The sequence below is a fragment of the Tachyglossus aculeatus genome, chromosome X2 (assembly GCF_015852505.1).
Source record: "Tachyglossus aculeatus isolate mTacAcu1 chromosome X2, mTacAcu1.pri, whole genome shotgun sequence".
Classification (NCBI taxonomy): Eukaryota; Metazoa; Chordata; class Mammalia; order Monotremata; family Tachyglossidae; genus Tachyglossus; species Tachyglossus aculeatus.
In genome coordinates, this window is record NC_052100.1 from 3,247,454 (window position 1) to 3,268,297 (window position 20,844).

At 52.2% G+C, this 20,844-nt stretch overlaps 1 protein-coding gene across 1 annotated transcript in view; it reads right to left on the reverse strand.

Moving 5' to 3' along the window:
- The window catches only part of CXXC5 (CXXC finger protein 5), a 63,670-nt gene extending 55,174 nt beyond the window's left edge, over positions 1 to 8,496 (reverse strand). The window contains exon 1 of the mRNA XM_038771255.1: positions 8,478 to 8,496. The gene's annotated coding sequence lies outside the window, so the exon portion shown is untranslated. The remainder of the gene's footprint in view (positions 1 to 8,477) is intronic.
- Positions 8,497 to 20,844: the final 12,348 nt, after the last annotated feature.

The window sequence follows — 20,844 nt, forward strand, 5'->3', positions numbered from 1 at the left end:
GCAGAGCATAACAATAACGCTTTCGGTATTCATTAACCGCTTACTGTGTGCCAGGCACTGTACTAAGCACTGGAGTGGATACAGGCAAATAATAATAATAATAATGATGATGGCATTTGTTAAGCGCTTACTATGTGCAAAGCACTGTTCTAGGCGCTGGGGGGAAGCAGCGTGGCTCAGTGGAAAGAGCCCGGGCTTTGGAGTCAGAGGTCGTGGGTTCAAATCCCCGCTCCGCCACTTGTCCGCTGTGTGACGTTGGGCAAGTTACTTCACTTCTCTGGGCCTCAGTTCCCTCATCTGTAAAATGGGGGTGAAGACTGTGAGCCCCTCGTGGGACAACCTGATTACCTTGTACCTACCCCAGCGCTTAGAACAGTGCTTTGCACAGCACAAAGTAAGCACTTAACAAATACCAACATTATTATTATTATACAAGGTGATCAGGTTGTCCCACAAGGGGCTCACAATCTTAATCCCCATTTTACAATTGAGGGAACTGAGGCACAGAGAAGTGAAGTGACTTGCCCAAGGTCACACAGCAGACACGTGGCAGGGCTGGGACTCGAACCCATGACCTCTGACTCCCAAGCCCGTGCTCTTCCGGGTCCCACGTGTCCCACATGGGGCTCCCTGTTTACAGATAACTGAAGCCCAGAGACGAGAAGTGACTTTCCCAAGATCACACAGCAGACAAGCGGCAGAGCTGGGATTTCTGACCCCCAGGCCCGTGCTCTATCCTCTGTACTAAGCGCCTGGGAGAGTACAACAGAGTTGGGAGATGCGATCCTTGCCCTCGAGGAGTTTATAGCCTACAGGGGAAGACAGACATCCACTTCTACCTTCAAAACTTCATTAAGGCCTCATTTCCTCCAATATTCATTCATTCAATCATATTTATTGAGCACTTACTTCGTGCAGAGCACTGTACTAAGCGCTTGGAAAGTACCACTCAGCAACAGATAGAGACAATCCCTACCCAACAACTGGCTAACAGTCTAGACAGGGGGAGAGAGACATCAAAACAAGTAAACAGGCATCAATAGCAACAGAATTATAGACATATACACACCATTAATTGATGTGCATGTTGCCACCTTGTACTTCCCAAGCGCTTAGCACAGTGCTCTGCACACAGTAAGCGCTCAATAAATACGATTGATTGATTGATTAATAAAATAAAAATAATAATAAATACATACATATATACGCAAGTGCTGTGGGGCGGGGAGGGGGGGTAGAGCAGAGGGAGGGAGTCAGGACGATGGGGAGGGGAGGACAATAATAATTAGGATAACAATTATGGCATCTGTTAAGCGCTTACTATGGGCTCGGCACTGTTCTAAGCACTCCTCGAGGGGAAGCTTTCTTTTCTCAGACTCCCTCTCCCTTCTGCAACATCAGTGAGTTTGGATCGGTACCCTTTGGCCACTTGATGGCCTTCCGTAACTTATGGACATATCTGTAATTTATTTATTTAATATCTATCTCCCCCTCCGGGCTATAAGCCTGTTGTGGGCAGGGAAAATGTCTACGGACTCAGTTGTATCTCCCAACAACGGAGATACGACTGTTCTCTGGGAGAATATCCGTTATTCTCTCAAGCGCTTAGTACAGTGCTCTGCACATGATAAGCTCTCAATAAATACCACTGATTAATGGCTTGATAAGGGGGCCCTAAGGACCCCACCGCCCAATGCAGCAGGGTGGGAAGAGAGACTCTCTCAAGCGCTTAGTACAGTACTTTGCCCCCAGCTGCTTCAGAGAAGCAGCGTGGCTCAGTGGAAAGAGCCCGGGCTTTGGAGTCAGCGGTCGCGGGTTCAAATCCCGGCTCCGCCAATTGTCAGCTGGGTGACTTTGGGCAAGCAACTTCTCTGCGCCTCAGTTACCTCATCTGTAAAATGGGGGTTAAGGCTGTGAGCCCCACGTGGGACAGCCTGATCACCTCGTATCCCCCCAATAAATGCCATAAAAAAGACAGTAAGAGCTCAATAAATACGACCGAACGGGGAGACACCAGGGTTCTAGCATCAGCTCTGCCTGCTGGGTGACCTGGGATGAGTCCCTTAACCTCTCTGGGCCTCGGTTTCCTAGCCTGTACAATGGGGATGAGTCCTGCTTTCCCCTCCCTCTTAGACGCTGCACCCCATGTAGGTTAGGGACTGTGTCTGGACCCAGTCTTGTAGCACCCCCCCTTAGGGCTTGGCACAGGGTAAGCTCTTAATCAATAATAATAATAATAATGACAGCATTTATTAAGCGCTTACTATGTACAAAGCACTGTTCTAAGCGCTGGGAAGGTTACAAGGTGATCAGGTTGTCCCAAAGGGGGGCTCACAGTCTTAATCCTCATTTTACTTCCCAAGCGCTGAGTACGGTGCTCTGCACACAGTAAGCGCTCAATAAATACAACTGAATGAATGAATGAATTTTACAGATGAGGCCCAGAGAAGCAGCGTGTGGCTCAGTGGAAAAGAGCCCGGGCTTTGGAGTCGGAGGCCATGGGTTCAAATCCTAGCTCTGCCAATTGTCAGCTGGGTGACTTTGGGCAAGTCACTTCACTTCTCTGGGCTTCAGCTCCTTCCCCTCCCCACAGCACTGTATGTATATATGTTTGTACGAATTTATTACTCTATTTATATGTGCATATTTCTTCTATTTATTTTATTTTGTTAATATGTTTTGTTGTCTGTCTCCCCCTTCTAGACTGTGAGCCCGCTGTTGGGTAGGGACCATCTCTATATGTTGCCGACTTGGACTTCCCAAGCGCTTAGTACAGTGCTCTGCACACAGTAAGCGCTCAATAAATACAACCGAATGAATGGGGATGAAGACTGTGAGCAACCTGTGGGGCACCCTGATCGCCTTGTAACCTCCCCAGCGCTTAGAACAGTGCTCTGCACACAGTAAGCGCTCAATAAATACGACTGAATGAATGGGGATGAAGACTGTGAGCCCCCTGTGGGGCAACCTGATCGCCCTGTAACCTCCCCAGTGCTTAGGACAGCGCTCTGCACACAGTAAGCGCTCAATAAATACGACAATGAATGAATGGGGATGAAGACTGTGAGCCCCCTGTGGGGCAACCTGATCGCCTTGTAACCTCCCCAGCGCTTAGAACAGTGCTCTGCACATAGTAAGCACTTAATAAAAGCCATCATTATCATTATAGAGAAGTGAAGCGACTTGCTCAACGTCACAGGGCTGGCAGTTGGCGGAGCCGGGATTTGAACCCACGACTTCTGACTCCAAAGCCCGGGCTCTTTCCACTGAGCCACGCCGCTTCTCTTACCGGAGCGAATGATCAAGTCACGGGAGTTTTCTCACCTGAACTGGGTGGGACTGGGGTGATGGCCTCCCCCCAGCCCGGACCCCCTCCTGCTCGGCTCGGGTTTCTTGGCCTCCTGCCCCGGGTGCGGGGGGGAAGACGTGTCAGCGCTGAACTTAGCCCATGAAGGAGACATTCCTGCCCCCACATGATAAGAGCCGCGGCTGATAAGTCAACAGGTTTTGTCCATCGACAGTTTCAATCCCAGGCCTGGTCACCTGCTGAGTTTAGGAAAACAACGTGGGGGGAGTGGAAAAAGTCTCCCAGAATTTTCAAATCCTCTTCCTGCCCATTCATTCATTCATTCATTCATTCATTCAATCGTATTTCTTGAGCGCTTACTGTGTGCAGAGCGCTGGACTAAGCCAGCACCTGTATATATGTTTGTACATATTTATTACTCTATTTATTTTACTTGTACATATCTATTCTATTTATTTTATTTTGTTAGTATGTTTGGTTTGGTTCTCCGTCTCCCCCTTTTAGACTGTGAGCCCGCTGTTGGGTGGGGACTGCCTCTAGATGTTGCCAACTTGGACTTCCCAAGCGCTTAGTACAGTGCTCTGCACACAGTAAGCGCTCAATAAATACGATTGATTGATTGATTGATTGATTGATTGGGAAGTCCAAGTTGGCAACATCTAGAGACGGTCCCTACCCGACAGTGGGCTCACAGTCTAGAAGGGGGAGACAGAGAACAAAACAAAACATATTCACAAAATAAAAGAAGTAGAATAAATATGCACAAGTAAAATAAATAAATAGAGTAATAAATACGTGCCCATCCTCGTCCCCGCCTGTGACTGAGAGACCGCTGGCTGTTCTGAGCGTCAACTGGAGGCAGAGCGCTGTACTGAGCATCTACTGGGTGCGGGGCACTGTACTGAGCACCTATTGAGTGCATGGTAATAACAATATTAATGTCGGTATATGTTACCGACTTGAACTTCCCAAGCACTTAGTACAGTGCTCTGCACACAGTAAGCGCTCAATAAGTACGATTGAATGAATGAATGGTATTTGTTAAGCGCTTACTATGTGTCGTGCACTGTTCTAAGCGGAACCGAACACCTATTGTTTAAGGATCTCCTGTGCACAGGGCACTTTATTGAGCATCTACTGACTGAGGGGCACTGTACTGAACTCCTACAGAGTCCAGGGCACGGAACTGTGCATATATAGTTCTGAGGGTCTCCTTTGTGTAGAGCATTGTACTGAGTGTCTGTTGGGTGCAGAGCATTGTACTGAGTGTCTGTTGGGTGCAGAGCATTGTACGGAGTGCCTGTTGGGTGCAGAGCACTGTGCTGAACACCTACTATTGGTAGAACAGTGTACTGAACACCTACTGGGTGCAGAACATTGTACTGCACGCTTGTTCTGAGGGACTTCTGCATGCACAGCACTGAACTGGGCTTTTATCAGGAGCAGGGCACTGTACTGAGAAGCAGCGTGGCTCAGCAGAAAGAGCCCGGGCTTTGGAGTCAGAGGTCATGGGTTCAAATCCCGGCTCCGCCAACTGTCAGCTGTAAGCGCTTAACAAATACCATCATTATTATTATCATTACTGAACACCTATTGTTCTGAGGGCTTTTCTTGGGCAGAGTGCTGTCCAAGCGCTTGGACAGATGCCACAGAAGTCCGAGACGGACTCCCCCCTCCGCCCCCAATCCTGCTTCTGGTAGGTGGACATTAGGTTGTAAACCCCTTGGCTCAGCATTCACTCAATCGTATTTATTGAGCGCTTACTGTGTGTGCAGGGCACTGTACTAGGCGCTTGGGAAGTCCAAGTTGGCAACGTATAGAGACCAACAACGGGCTCACAGTCTAGCACGTACCCCGGAGGCCCACTGCCCCCAGCAAGGCCTTAGGGAGGACCCTGAACTCTGACCATCTGTGGGGGGGAGGCTTCACTGGGCAGTTGCGGGGAGTGTTGTTTGCAGGGGGCAGGTTATTTAAAGGCTTTTCCAAGACACAAAATTCCCCTTCTGGCTGCCGTGACTGCAGGGGGGGGGACGAACTGGCCATCCCACCTCCCCTCCTTCACCCCCCCACCCCCCCTCCTCAGACACACTCGGTGGGAAGCAGGCACCCAGGGCCGACGAAAATAATCTCCTGTCCAGCTGCTCCCAAGCCCAGCCTTGTCTCCAGGCTCTGTCTCCAGTCCATCCTGCTGCAAAACCTCAAAGCCAACCCTCCCTCTCTCCGCCCCCCACCTCCTTAGTGGAAAAGGAGCCGCAGGCCTGGTTGGGGGGGGGGGGGGGGCTCGGCTCCTCCCAGGCCCCCTGTCCCCTTCCCTTTCCCCCCCTCCTTGGGTGACCTGGGGCCCTGCCCGGATATTATCTGCTTTGTCATTATCAGGGAAGAGGGGAAATTGGGCTAAATAAACACAACTCCTGCAGGACTTCTCTTTCCGAGGCAGGGGCTCTTACCAGCCTTCTCAGACCCCCATCCCCACCACCTGGATGCCCGCTAGACCCCCCCACCCCAACCGACCCCATCGACTAAAATACCAAGGTAACCTTCCTCCTCCCTCCCTCCTTCCTCCGGGGAGGTGGGCTTCTCCCCGTGGCTGGCCGGAGGATAAAGTCCAGGGCCACTCCCCTCCCGCCCCCCAGGATGGAGATGGGGGGGGGCTCCGGCTCTGGCTTGTGAAATCAATCCGGGGGCGATCTGGAGGAGAGGGAGGGAGAGAGGCTAAGGAAAGACGGTCGTTGGCCCCGATTCAGGGTCACAAGGTGGCCCCTGACATTCTCAGGATTGGGGAGGGGGCGGCGGGAGACCCCCCCACCCCCTCCCACCCCCTCTATTTTCGGCCCTCCGACCACAATTTCATATTGGACAGAGCCGGTCCTCGCCGGTGCTCCAAACCATCCGGGGGTGGGGGGCTCCATCGACCCTCTCTCCTTTGATGCCAGCTCGGATGAAGGGCTGTTGGGGGGCTCCTCCGGGTTCAGGCCAGCGCTTAGTACAGTGCTGGGCACATAGGAAGCGCTTAACAGATACCAACATTATTCAAATCACCCCCGTGGCCCGGGCCCACCGCCTAAAGCGACCCCCCCGGGCCGGTCCTGCGGACCCTCGGGATTCGCCCATCATCCTCCGGGGCGCAAAAGTTGAAAGAAATTCAGTGCATCCTCCCGGGCGACTCTCCCTCCCGGTCCGAGGGGACGGGGGGGGGGGGTCTTCATTCCCACCCCCCGGCCGACCCGGACCCTTCCTCAAATTTATCATCTCCCCTCCCTCCAGCCCTCCACCACCTCCAGCTGGCGGAAGCGGGATGGAGCCGGTTGGAAGCAGGAAAATACAGAGGTTCAAAGGACCCCCCTCCCCTCCGGAGACCCCCCCCTCTCCCCCGCCCCGGCCAAAGACCGCAGTCCGCTGGCGGAGACCTCGGCCACCGAGGGGACAAAAGAGGGGTGGAGTCGGAATTTCGGCCCCGACGCCGATTTCCTGCCCACAAAAGTCACGCTCTCCCTCTCCCTCCCGGCCTCGCTGGCCTCGGGGGGAGGGGATGGGGAGGGGGGGAGATGGGATGGGGAGGGGGAGAGATGGGATGGGGAGGGATGGGAAGGGGAGGGGGTCCTTCAGCTGGATCCAAAGTCTTTTATAAAAGACTGGGTGGGTGGGTGGGGGGAGTCAGGTGAGCACTGACCGGACCCCCAAGGGGCTGGTGTCTCCACCTCCCAGGGACCCCCAAATTCAACTTCCTGGGAAAACGGTGGTCCTGGTGTGGGGGTGTTTGTGTGGGGGGAGAACGGCTCCTCCAGGGGTCCTTTAGACAGCTGGGACTCTGTGTGTGTGTGTGTGTGAGTGAGAATGATGTGTGTGTGTGTGTCCCCACCGCCCCCTAATAAATAGCAGTAGTTACTATAGGACCTACCAGTAAACAGGTCTGGGGTCCTTATTTTACACGGGTAAGCGTCTCCCCCCCTTTACACACACACCACACACACACACCGCACACACACACACGCCCCCGTCTTTGAAAAGGACGGAGGGGGGAACGGTGGGGGAACAATTTCTGAAAAGGACGGCGACAGAAATCCATCTGAATACCACCGCGACGCCTTTAGCATTCAAACAGCCCGGCCGGAGGGATGGGGGGGGGGGGGAGGAAAGGGGTGCTGGGGAGGGGGAGGAAAGGGGTGCCGGGGAGGGGGCTTGGGGGGGGCAGAGAGAGGGAAGTGAGGTTGGGGAGGGGGAGATCGGGGGGAACCTTTTCTTCTCAAACTTCAGGGGCAAGTTTGCGGCCCAGACGAGGTGACAGCGGCTTGGAGGGGCGCCCCGGGGGCCGACTGCAAATAACAGCGGGAAGTGGGGGGGGGGGGCGGGTGTGCGACCCCCTTGGGAAGTCCGGGGAGCTCCGTTTTTCCGGGGGTCCCCGCCCCCGGCCCCCCCCACCCCACCCCCAGATCCCCGGACCGTCTCCACGGACACCGACCTCCAGCCCCCCAAATCCCAATCGAGAGAGATGAGAGGGATGAAAAAATCACTTTGCCCCCCCCCCAAAAAAAAAACTTGAACTGCTCGAGAGGGAAGGCAAAACAGTCCGAAAATCCCCCCCTCCCCACTCCGCCCCCCCAAGCTCTCCCCGGGACCCCTCGTCCTAGGCGTTGGGGCAGGGGCCTGGTTTCACCCCAAGGGTGACACTGATGGGGGGGCCAATTTGGAGCCAGAAGTGAGGATGGAGACGGGGGGGGGGGGGTCCCCCACCCCCGGTCAGCTGAGTCCTAGGGGATGGGTCCGGGGGTCGGTCACCCCGGGGGTGGGCTCAATTGGGGGGCCGTCCTGGGGGCTCTGATGATCCCCCTTCCCTCCGACCCTACAGGCTCTTTTTGTCTGAACTCACTGATCTGCGACCACGTCGTCCGCAGGCGGGGATGGAGGAGACCCCCCTCCCGGGCCGAGGGGGTCGGTGGGGGGGTGGGGGGGGCGAGGACCCCCTCCTCATCCCCCCCCTGGCCCCAGGACCGGCCCCGCAGCCCCCCGCCCGGGGCTCCCCGCACCTGAACTTCTGGCAAAACTTTCCTGCGACTTCCCCCAACTCCCGGGCCCGGGCGACCGGTCCTGGGGAGGGGGAAAGGTGGGGAGGGGGCTGCGGAATAAAAAGGGATGGGGAGGGGGATGGGGAGGGGGGGGGGGGCCACCTTACCGGAGCCGTGCAACGCGGAGCCGCCGCCGCCAGCCGCCGAGTGAGGACGAGGACGACGAGGAGGGGGAGGGGGCGGTGGGCCAAAGGGGGTGGGGGGCGGCCTCTACGTCGCCGCCACCGCCGCCGCTCCAGGCCCTGGCGTCCAGTGGCAGGCCGGCCCCGGCCGTCCAAAGCGGAGGACCGGGATGGCGAGTGGAATTCCAACCGCGAAAGCCCCACCTGCCCCCCTCCCCGAGACAAAGATTTCAGGCAGGGGAGGGAGGTGCGAAGGAGAAGCGGGCCGCGCGAGGCCGGGGGGCTCCGGCCGCCCCCTCCCTCCGAGGGCTGGGCTCGGGGCTTCCCGGCTTTTCCCGGCTGGAATTCCCAGCTCCGGCTCTGGACTCGGGCCCTGCCGCTCCGTGCCCGCTCCCCGCTCTGAGCTCCGCAGCCCGCCCAGTACAGCGCTGCCCGGGGGCTGCCAGGAAAACCCGGACCGGACTCCCAGCCCACCGAGCCCCCCGACCACCTCCCCTTCCCACCCTCCTCTCCCCGAAGGAGAATCGCGGCACCTCCTCGGCGCCCCGTGCCAAGCACTGTTCTGAGCGCCGGGGAGGTGATCAGGTTGTTCCACTGGGGTCTCACCGTCTTCATCCCCATTTGACAGATGAGGCCACTGAGGCCCAGAGAAGTGAACTGGTCGGGATTTGAACCCGTGACCTCTGACTCTAAAGCCCGGGCCCTTTCCATCGCTCCTTCCCACCCCTCTCTCCCTCCTCACAGGCCCAGTAGAGGAGCTCAGTGGAAATGATAATACTAATAATAATGATGGCATTTATTAAGGGCTTACTATGTGCCAAGCACTGCTCTAAGCGCCGGGGAGGTGACGAGGTGATCAGGTTGCCCCCGCTGGGCCTCACAATCTTCATCCCCATTTGACAGATGAGGCCACTGAGGCCCAGAGAAGTGAACTGGTCGGGATTTGAACCCGTGACCTCTGACTCTAAAGCCCGGACCCTTTCCATCGCGCCTTCCCACCCCTTTCTCCTCACAAGCCCAGTAGAGGAGCGCTGTGGCTCAGTGGAAATGATAATAATAATACTCATGGCATTTATTAAGCACTTACTATGTGCCAAGCACTGCTCTAAGCACCAGGGAGGTGACAAGGTGATCAGGCTGTCCCACTGGGGGCTCACCGTCTTCATCCCCATTTGACAGATGAGGCCACTGAGGCCCAGAGAAGTGAACTGGTCGGGATTTGAACCCATGACCTCTGACTCTAAAGCCCGGGCCCTTTCCATTGCGCCTTCCCACCCCTCTCTTCCTCCTCACAGGCCCAGTAGAGGAGCTCAGTGGAAATGATTATAATAATAATGATGGCATTTATTAAGCGCCTACTATGTGCAAAGCACTGTTCTAAGCGCTGGGGAGGTTACAAAGTGATCAGGTTGTCCCCCGCTGGGCCTCACCATCTTCATCCCCATTTGACAGACGAGGGAACTGAGGCCCAGAGAAGTGAAGTGGTCAGGATTTGAACTCGTAACCACTGACTTTTAAGCCCGGGCCCTTTCCATTGCTCCTTCCCACCCCTCTCTCCCTCCTCAAAAGCCCAGTAGAGGAGCGTTGTGGCAAAGTGGAAATGATAATAATAATACGGATGGCATTTATTAAGCGCTTACTATGTGCAAAGCACTTTTCTAAGCACTGGGGAGGTTACGAGGTGATCAGGTTGTCTCAAAGGGGGCTCACGGTCTTCATCCCCATTTGACAGATGAGGGAACTGAGGCACAGAGAAGTGAAGTCACTTGCCCAAAGTCACACAGCTGACAACTGGTGATGATGGTATATGTGCCAAGCACTGTTCAAAGCCCCGGGGGAATACAAGGTCATCAGGTTGTCCCCCATGGGGCTCACAGTCTTCATCCCCATCTGACAGATGAGGCAACTGAGGCCCAGTGAAGTGACTGGTCCAAAGTCACCCAGCTGACAAGCGGCGGAGCCGGGATTAGAACTCACGACCTCGGACTCCCAAGCCCGGCCTCTTTCCGTGAAGCAGCGTGGCTGAGTGGAAAGAGCCCGGGCTTGGGAGTCAGAGGTCATGGGTTCTAATTCCGAGTCAGCTGTGTGACTTTGGGCAAGTCGCTTCACTTCTCTGGGCCTCAGTTCCGAAGCAGTGTGGCTCAGTGAAAATAATCATAATAATGGCATTTATTAAGCGCTTACTATGTGCAAAGCACTGTTCTAAGCGCTGGAAAGAGCCCGGGCTTTGGAGTCAGAGGTCGTGGGTCCAAATCCCGGCTCTGCCAACTGTCAGCTGGGTGACTTTGGGCAAGTCGCTTCACTTCTCTGTGCCTCAGTGACCTCATCTGTAAAATGGGGATTAAAATCCCAGCTCCGCCAACTGTCAGCTGGGTGATTTTGGGCAAGTCACCTCACTTCTCTGTGCCTCAGTGACCTCATCTGTAAAATGGGGATTAAAATCCCGGCTCCGCCAACTGTCAGCTGGGTGACTTTGGGCAAGTCGCTTCACTTCTCTGTGCCTCAGTGACCTCATCTGTAAAATGGGGATTAAAATCCCGGCTCCGCCCACTGTCAGCTGGGTGACTTTGGGCAAGCCGCCTCACTTCCCTGTGCCTCAGTTACCTCATCTGTAAAATGGGGATTAAAATCCCGGCTCCGCCAACTGTCAGCTGGGTGACTTTGGGCAAGTCGCTTCACTTCTCTGTGCCTCAGTGACCTCATCTGGGAAATGGGGATAAAGACTGCCAGCCCGCTGTGGGACAACCTGATCACCTTGTAACCTCCCCAGCGCTCAGAACAGTGCTTTGCACGTAGTAAGCGTTTAACAGATGCCATCATTATTATTAATAATAATAACAAATCCCTGCACACAGTAAGCGCTCAATAAATATGACAAAAAGAACATTATTATTATTATTATTCCTCTGGGGTTTCTCCCCGCTGCCCGTTCTCCGATCCAGGCCTCTCCTTCCCAACTTTTTTTTAAAAAATAGTTTTATTTTTACCCTCTTTATTTCGGGGAGGGGAGGGTCCCCCAGGGCCCCGAGGTGTGGGCATATGCGAGGAGCTGGTCACGCCTGGGTTCTCCCACACTCCCCGCCTCCGCAGCCCAGAGACATCCCGGCACGAATCTATTTTCGTATTTTCGTCGCAGCAGATGCAGGGGAACCTAGCCTCTGGCGGAAAGAGCCCGGGCCTGGGCCTTGGAGGACCTGGGTTCTAATCCTGGCTCTGCCGCTTGTCCGCTGGGTGACCTTGGGCAAATCACCCGGCTTCTCCGGGCCTCGGTTTCCTCCCGGGCGAAACGGGGATTCGATCCCTTCCAATTTAGACCCACGGGGGACAGGGACTGAGAAGCAGCGTGGCTCAGGGGAAAGAGCCCGGGCTCTGGAGTCAGAGGTCGTGGGTTCAAATCCCGGCTCCGCCCATTGTCAGCTGTGTGACTTTGGGCTAGTCGCTTCGCTTCTCTGGGCCTCAGTTCCCTCATCTGGAAAATGGGGATGAAGACTGGGAGCCCCCCGTGGGACAACTTGATCACCTTGTAACCTCCACAGCGCTTAGAACAATGCTTTGCACATAGTAAGCGCTTAATAAATGCCATCATTACTGTTATTATTATTATTATTCCAACTTGTACTTCCCAAGCACTTAGTCCAGTGCTCTGCACACAGTAAGCGCTCAATAAATACGATTGATTGATTGATTGACTGTGTCCACCCTGATTAGCCGGTCTCTACCCCAGGGTTTAGAACAGGGCTTGGCACAGAGTTAAGTGCCTAGCAAATGCAGGAGAAGTAGTGAGAAGAGCCCGGGCTTTGGAGTCAGAGGTCATGGGTTCAAATCCCGGCTCTGCCAATTGTCATTCATTCATTCACTCAATCGTATTCATTCATTCAGTCGTATTTATTGAGCGCTTACTGTGTGCAGAGCACCGCACTAAGCGCTTGGGAAGTCCAAACTGGCAACATCTAGAGACGGTTCCTACCCAACAACGGGCTCACGGTCTAGAAATTGTCAGCTGTGGGACTTCGGGCGAGTCGCTTCACTGATCTGTGCCTCGGTTACCTCATCTGTAAAACGGGGAGCCCCCCGTGGGACAACCTGATCACCTTGTAACCTCCCCAAGGCACATAGTAAGCGCTTAATGAATGCCATTATTATTATTAAATGCCACGGTGTTGACGATTGTTATCACTGATGGTTTTTTTTTCTCTCTCCAGACCGCTCAACATAAACCCCGGGGTCTGGTGGTGGTGTATTTTTTTATTTTGGTGGGGGGCCGTTCTGGAAGGGGAAGGGGCGTTGGGAGCTGCGGCGATTCCCCCCGGGTGACGGGGCATAAGGGGAGGCTTCGGCTTCTCACTTCCCTTGGCCAATAATCCCCCGACCTCAGCCGCCGCGTGGGCGGGAGCGCATCTGGACGGGCTCTCGATCTATTTTGATGCCTCTACCTCCCCATCGGCCTATCGATCCAGACCTCCGCCTCCCTCCCGCTGCTTCTGCGGCGTGTTCGTGCCTCTCTCCCACCCCCCACACAAGCATTTCCCACCACCCTCCCCTTAACCTTCACCACCTTGGGCTCCAAACCTTCCTCGGCCTGGACTCCCGTCGTGTCAGAGGTCACGGGGCATAACCCATCAGGAATTTGACCCTGCCTGACCAGGGGAGGGGAAAGCCGGAGTTTCTGCTCCCGAGGCTCTGCAGGGCCTGATTCTCCCCAGCAGGATTAACAGAGGAAGGGGGCCGCCCTCTTTGAGGGTCTCCAAGCCCACAACAGCCCTCGCCTCACCCTTGGGGAAACTGAGGCAGGCAGCGAACGCATACGCCCCCAAGGTCGGCAGCGGGGCCTAGTAATAATAATAATAATAATGTTGGTATTTGTTAAGCGCTTACTATGTGCCAGGCACTGTTCTAAGCGCTGGGGTAAGATACAAGGTAATCAGGTTGTCCCACTTGGGGCTCCCAGTCTTCATCCCCATTTTACAGATGAGGGAACTGAGGCCCAGAGAAGTGAAGTGACTTGCCCAAAGTCACACAGCCGACAAGTGGTGGAGCCGGGATTTGAACCCCCGGCCTCTGACTCCAAAGCCCGGGCTCTTTCCACTGAGCCACACTGCTAGCGGAAAGAGCCCGGGCTTGGGTTCTAATCCTGACTCTGCCACTCGTCTGCTGTGTGACCTTGGGTTTGCCACTTAACTTCTCTGTGCCTCAGTTTCCTCACGGGGATTCACCGCCTGGTCTCCCTTCTACTTGGATTGCTAGCCCCATGTGGCACAGGGACTGGACCCGGCTAACCTGTATCTGCCCCATTCATTCCTTCAATCGTATTTATTGGGCGCTTACTGTGCACAGAGCACTGTACTAAGCGCTTGGGAAGTACAAGTTGGCAACGTATAGAGACGGTCCCTACGCAACAGTGGGCCCCAGAGTGCTTGACACATAGTAAGCGCCTAAACACCATAATAAAAAACAGCTTCAGGGCTGGGATAGAACCCAAGTACTTTGTTGGGTCCCCCCCCTTACACCCAGCCCCTTCCTCAGTGTCCCACCCTTGGGAGGGCTGATTCAGTTGGCACAGAGGCCTACCCACTGCAGACTGGCTGTGTGGCCTTGGGCCAACGTCTTAACCTCTCTGAGCCTTTTCTTCAAGAGCGGAGAGAAGGAGTCCTGCCTCTTAGTGAAGACACACGAGATTGCCACTATATTATTTATGGCATTTATTCAGCGCTTGCTTGGTGCTTGGAACCGGGTTAAGTGCTGGGGAGAGGCATGGGAATTATCTCAAGCGCTTAGTACAGTGCTCTGCACACAGTAAGCGCTCAATGGACACAACTGAATGAATGAATCTGTGACCCATTCCCCAAGGGGCACCACATGGGGAGGACTGACAGAGAACCTAACTCTATTGGACTCTCCCTAGCGCTTAGCACAGTGCCCTGCACGCAAGTAGGCACTCAATTCTATCAGTGGACTGATTGAAATAACACCTCATACTTCCCAAGATTGTTCTTTATCCTCCAGAAAGCTTTCGCATCAACGACCCCATGTTGCCCTCCTGCTGGAATCGGGAATTAGACTCTCCAAATTACAGAGGAGTGAAGTGACTTGTCCAAGGTCACACAGCAGACGACTGGCGGAGCCAGGATTAAAACCCAGATCCTTCTGACTCGCCGGCCCGTGCTCCATCCACTAAGCCACGCTGCTTTTTAACCTCTCTCCTCTTCAACAGACTCCCCTGCTCCAAAAATCAGAAGGGCTCTCTCTCCATCCCTCCAGGACAGGGGGGACTGTCGTCAGAATTCCAACCTAGGCATCCCGACTATTCCCGGCAAGGATAGGGCGGTGAAGTCCGTCCTTCGCTCTCTGCGCCTTAGCCCGTGCGGAAACAAGCCACGCACCCGTATAAATGCTTGATGCTGATGGAAGGTAATTTGTGAGGCTCCCAGGAATTGCTATATTCTAATTATCCACATCTTTCCGCGGTGCCGATCCCTGTTTATCGCTAATGAGAACCTCGCCGATAACACATCTCTGAGCTCTTCTAAGAGTGGAGTTCAGACAAGAGAGGGAATGTGGGGGCCGGGGGCTGAGACTTGCAGCAGGAAGGATTCAGGTTGGACGCGTGGAAGAACTTCCAACCGGCAGGCAGGAGGAGGGGAAAGCCTCCTGGATTTTTTTTTGTTTTTGTAAATGGTATTTGTTAAGCGCTTACTATGGGCCAGGCACTGTACTAAGGTCTAGGGTAGGTACAAGCTTATCATCATCAATCGTATTTATTGAGCGCTTACTGTGTGCAGAGCACTGTACTAAGCTCTTGGGAAGTACAAATTGGCAACATATAGAGACAGTCCCTACCCAACAGTGGGCTCACACATTGGACACAGTTCCCGTCCCAAATGGGGCTCACGGTCTTCTTCCCCATTTGACAGACGAGGTAATTGAGGCACAGAGAAGTGAAGTGACTTGCCCAGGTCACACAGCAGACAAATGGCAGAGCCGGGATTAGAACCCAGCTCCTTTTGAATCCCACGCTCTATCCACTAGGCCTCGCTACTTCTACAGTGGATGTAACCTGAATCAGCTCTGGTCAAACTTGGATCTTAGAACAGTGCTTTACACATAGTAAGCGCTTAACAAATGCCATCATCATTATTATTATTATTATCTGGCCTAAAATGAATGCCGAAGGAATCAGGGTTCGTTACGGATTGGGCCCACCGTGCTGGGGATTTGGGAAGTGGGCTGGAGGTTTCTCACCTGACACCTTTGATCGCTCCTCTTCACATCAGGAAATGGGAACACGGCACAACCGAGCGGTTGGCTCTCTCGAGGAGGAGGAAATCCAGGTCCAGTCCAGGATTTTGAATAACAGCGACAGGACTGATTAAGCGCTTTCCATGTGCCAAGCCCTGGGGTAGATAGAAGATAATCGGGTCAGATAGAGTCCCTGTCCCACACAGTTTAATTGGGAGGGAGAACATGGATGGAATCCCCTTTTTACGGAAGAGGAAGCTGAGGCATAGAGAAGTCAAGTGACCTGCCCAAAATCGCAAAGCAGAACTACGGTAGAGCTGGGATTACTGAGCCCCTTCCTTCCTCTCCCCTCGTCATCCCCCCCATCTTACCTCCTTCCCTTCCCCACAGCACCTGTATATATGTATATATGTTTGTACATATTTATTACTCTATTTATTTTACTTGTACATATCTATTCTATTTATTTTATTTTGTTAGTATGTTTGGTTTTGTTCTCTGTCTCCCCCTTTTAGACTGTGAGCCCACTGTTGGGTAGGGGCTGTCTCTATATGTTGCCAACTTGTACTTCCCAAGCTCTTAGTACAGTGCTCTGCACACAGTAAGCGCTCAATAAATACGATTGATTGATTAACTTATTCACTGCTAAAATCCGCCCTTTCCTCTCCCTCCAAACCGCTGCCATGTTAATCCAATCACCCTATCGGGCCTTGATTGCTCTATCGGCCTCCAGTTTGATTTCCCAGCCTCTGTCTCCCCCCACTCCAGTCCATACTTCACCCTGCTGCCCGGATCATTTTTCCACAAAAACGTTTGGGACGCAGTTCCCCTTTCCTCAAGAAACTCCGGCGGTTGTCCATCCACCTCCACATCGAACAGAAACCCCTTACCATCAATTTACCATCATCCCCCTCTCCATCCCCCCCATCTTACCTCCTTCCCTTCCCCACAGCACCTGTATATATGTATATATGTTTGTACAGATTTATTACTCTATTTATTTATCTCACTTGTACCTATCTATTCTATTTATTTTATTTTGTTAGTATGTTTGGTTTTGTTCTCTGTCTCCCCCTTTTAGACTGTGAGACCAAGCACTTAGTACAGTGCTCTGCACACAGTAAGCGCTCAATAAATACGATTGATTGATTGACTGATTCCAAGCCTTATTGAAAGCCCATCTCCTCCAAGAGGCCTTCCCTGACTAAGCCTTCCTTTCCTCTTCTTCAGCCTCACCCTGCTCTGCTCCCCTTATTCACCCCCCCCGCCCCCCCCCGCCAACCCCATAGCGCTTATATCCAAACAACGGGACCGTCTCTATATGTTGCCAACTTGGACTTCCCAAGCGCTTAGTACACTGCTCTTCACACTGTAAATGCTCAATAAATACGATTGAATGAATGACTGAATAAATACTGGTACTGCCGCTGCTACTCCTATTACTATGTTATTACTCTATTTTATTTGTACATATTTATTCTATTTATTTTGTTAATATGTTTTGTTTTGTTGTCTGTCTCCCGCTTCTAGACTGTGAGCCCGCTGTTGGGTAGGGACCGTCTCTATATGTTGCCAACTTGGACTCCCCGAGCACTTAGTCCAGTGCTCTGCACACTGTAAGTGCTCAATAAATACGACTGAATGAATGAATGAATACTGTTACTGATGCTGCTACTACTATTACTATGTTATTACTCTATTTTATTAGTACATATTTATTCTATTTATTTTGTTAATATGTTTTGTTTTGTTGTCTGTCTCCCCCTTCTAGCCTGTGAGCCCGTTGTTGGGTAGGGACCGTCTCTAGATGTTGCCAACTTGGACTTCCCAAGCGCTTAGTCCAGTGCTCTGCACCCAGTAAGCGCTCAATAAATACGATCGATTGAATGAATGAATGGCCTCCGAGGGGCCCCAAGATCGAGGCGTCTTTCCAGTCAATTTTCTGTCTAAAAAGGCCGTGGTAAAGGAGACAAAGAGGCCCTGTCAGGCCCCGCATCTGACCCTCCGGGCTGCTCTTTGGAGGAAAAGGACCGGTCACGGCTCCCGTCTCTACGTCCTCGGGCCCCGGGCGAACCACATTTTCTCCCTCCTCACCCCAAAACACACAACCCAGCACCCCAGAAACAGGCCCCGGTCTCGTCGGGTTACAAAACCGGGCAGGAAGGATGGCACCGGCAGGGGTTAATTGTGGTTAATTGTGCCAGGCACTGTAGTAAGCGCTGGGGTGAATGCAAGCAAATCGGTATGTCCTATAGCGGGGCTCACGGCCTTAATCCCCATTTTACAGATGATTGATTGAACGGAGGCACAGAGAAGCGACGTGATTGGCCCAAGGTCACACAGCAGACGAGTGGAGGGACCGGGATTAGAACCCAGGCCCGGGCTCTATCCAACAGGCCCTGCTGAGTCTCATGTGGCACAGTCTTTTAGGCTGTGAGCCCACTGTTGGGTAGGGACTGTCTCTAGATGTTGCCAACTTGTACTTCCCAAGCGCTTAGTACAGTGCTCTGCACACGGTAAGCGCTTAATAAATACGATTGATTGATTTGGCTTAGTACTACACTAAGTACACTTTCCTCTCCTTACTACTCTTAGTCCAGCTTAGCACTTAGTACAGTGCTCTCCACACAGTAAGCGCTTAATACAACTGAATAAATGTATCTACCCTAGCATTTAGCATACAATAAGCACTTAATACATACCTTCATTATATTATATATACCTGTATATATGTATATATGTTTGTACATATTTATTACTCTATTTATTTATTTATTTATTCATTTTACTTGTACATATCTATCCTATTTATTTTATTTTGTTAGTATGTTTGGTTTTGTTCGCTGTCTCCCCCTTTTAGACTGTGAGCCCACTGTTGGGTAGGGACTGTCTCTATGTGTTGCCAATTTGTACTTCCCAAGCGCTTAGTACAGTGCTCTGCACATAGTAAGCGCTCAATAAATACGACTGATGATGATTATCATTCTTCCAGACACTCTCCCCTCTTTAAAGTCACCTCTCCTCCACGAAATGTTCTCTGATTATACCCCCGTCCTCCATTTCCTCCCTATCGAGCAGCAGCGTGACATGGGTTCTAATCCCTGCTCCACCACTTGTCTGCTGTGTGACCTTGGGCAAGCCCCTTTCCTTCTCTGTGTCTCAGTTCCCTCATCTGTAAAATGGGGATGGAGACTGGGAGCGCCACGTGGGACAGGGACTGTGTCCAACCCGATTTGCTTGTATCCACCCCAGCACTTAGGACAGTGCCTTGGCATGTAGTAAACACTTAACAAATGCCATTATTAATAATAACAATAATAATGGCATTTATTAAGCGCTTACTTTGGGCAAAGCCCCGTTCTGAGCGCTGGAAGTAAAGAACAGTGCTTTGCACATAGTAAGCGCTTAATAAGTGCCATCATCATTATTATTATTATTATTATTATCATTGCCTCATCTATAAATTTAGTCCCACCCCTTAAACGCTTTAAGTAATTTAACCCACCTACAGCTGCACCGTACTTAAATACTCAGTATCCTTGCTCTACTCACCTGTAATTTATTTTAAGCTAATTTCCCCCATTAGGGCAGGAACGGCGTCTACCGATCATACTGGACTCTCGGCACATAATAAATGCTCAATAAATGCTACTGATTGACTGCTTTTTCCCAGACAGATTAGAAAGAGAAATCCCTCTCCCCAAATTAGGTTCTCACCTACTCAGAAGTCCCTAGAAGCTTCCCACCTGTCGTGGCAGGTGAAAATTTCCTTTTCAGCTAGACCAGGGGTGAATTAGCCAATTTAGTCAAAGGATCCTAGATTGTCCAGGTGACTCCAGAAGGGGAAGGGGTGGGCCTGGAGCTAAATAATAATAATAATAATGATGGTATTTGTTAAGTGCTTACTATGTGCAAAGCACTGTTCTAAGCACTGGGGAGGTTACAAGGTGATCAGGTTGTCCCACGGGGTGGGCCTGGAGCTAAATAATAATAATAATGGTATTTGTTAAGAGCTTATTATGTGCAAAGCACTGTTCTAAGCCCTGGGGAGGTTACAAGGAGATCAGGTTGTCCCATGGGGGGCTCACAGTCTTCATCCCCATTTTACAGATGAGGTAACTGAGGCACAGAGGAGTTAAGTGACTTGCCCAAAGTCACACAGCTGTCAATTGGCAGAGTGGGGATTTGAACCCACGACCTGACTCCAAAGCCCAGGCTCTTTCCACTGAGCCACGCACCTTGTGGGAGTCAGCTGACCAGGCAGCATTTTCTCTACCCCAGCACTTAGCACAGTGGTTATCACATATATGTATATATGTTTGTACACATTTATTACTCTATTTATTTATTTTACTTGTACATATTTTATTTGGTTTATATGTTTTGTTTTGTTCTCTGTCTCCCTCTTTTAGACTGTGAGCCCGCTGTTGGGTAGGGACTGTCTCTATATGTTGCAAACTTGTACTTCCCAAGCGCTTAGTACAGTGCTCTGCACACAGTAAGCGCTCAGTAAATACGATTGAATGAATGAATGAATGAGCAAGCACCGCAATTCCTTTTTTGTGTGTGTGGTATTTATGAAGCGCTTACTATGTGCCAGGCACTGTACTAAGCCCTTGGGAAAGATACAAGATAATCCCCCTCTTCCCCCTCTCCATCCCCCCCACCTTACCTCCTTCCCTTCCCCACAGCACCTGTATATATGTATATATGTTTGTACGGATTTATTACTCTATTTTACTTGTACATATTTATTCTATTTATTTTATTTTGTTAATATGCTTTGTTTTGTTGTCTGTCTCCCCCTTCTAGACTGTGAGCCCACTGTTGGGTAGGAACCGTCTCTATATGTTGCCAACTAGACTTCCCAAGCGCTTAGTCCAGTGCTCTGCACACAGTAAGCGCTCAATAAATACGATTGAATGAACGACACAATCCCTGTCCCACATGGGACTCCCAGTTTTAATCCCCATTTTACAGAGGAGGAAACTGAAACTACCTTGACACCTGTCCACGTGTTCTGTTTTGTTGTCTGTCTCCCCCTTCTAGCCCGTGAGCCCATTGTTGGGGAGGGGCCGTCTCTAGGTGTTCCCAAGCGCTTAGTCCAGTGCTCTGC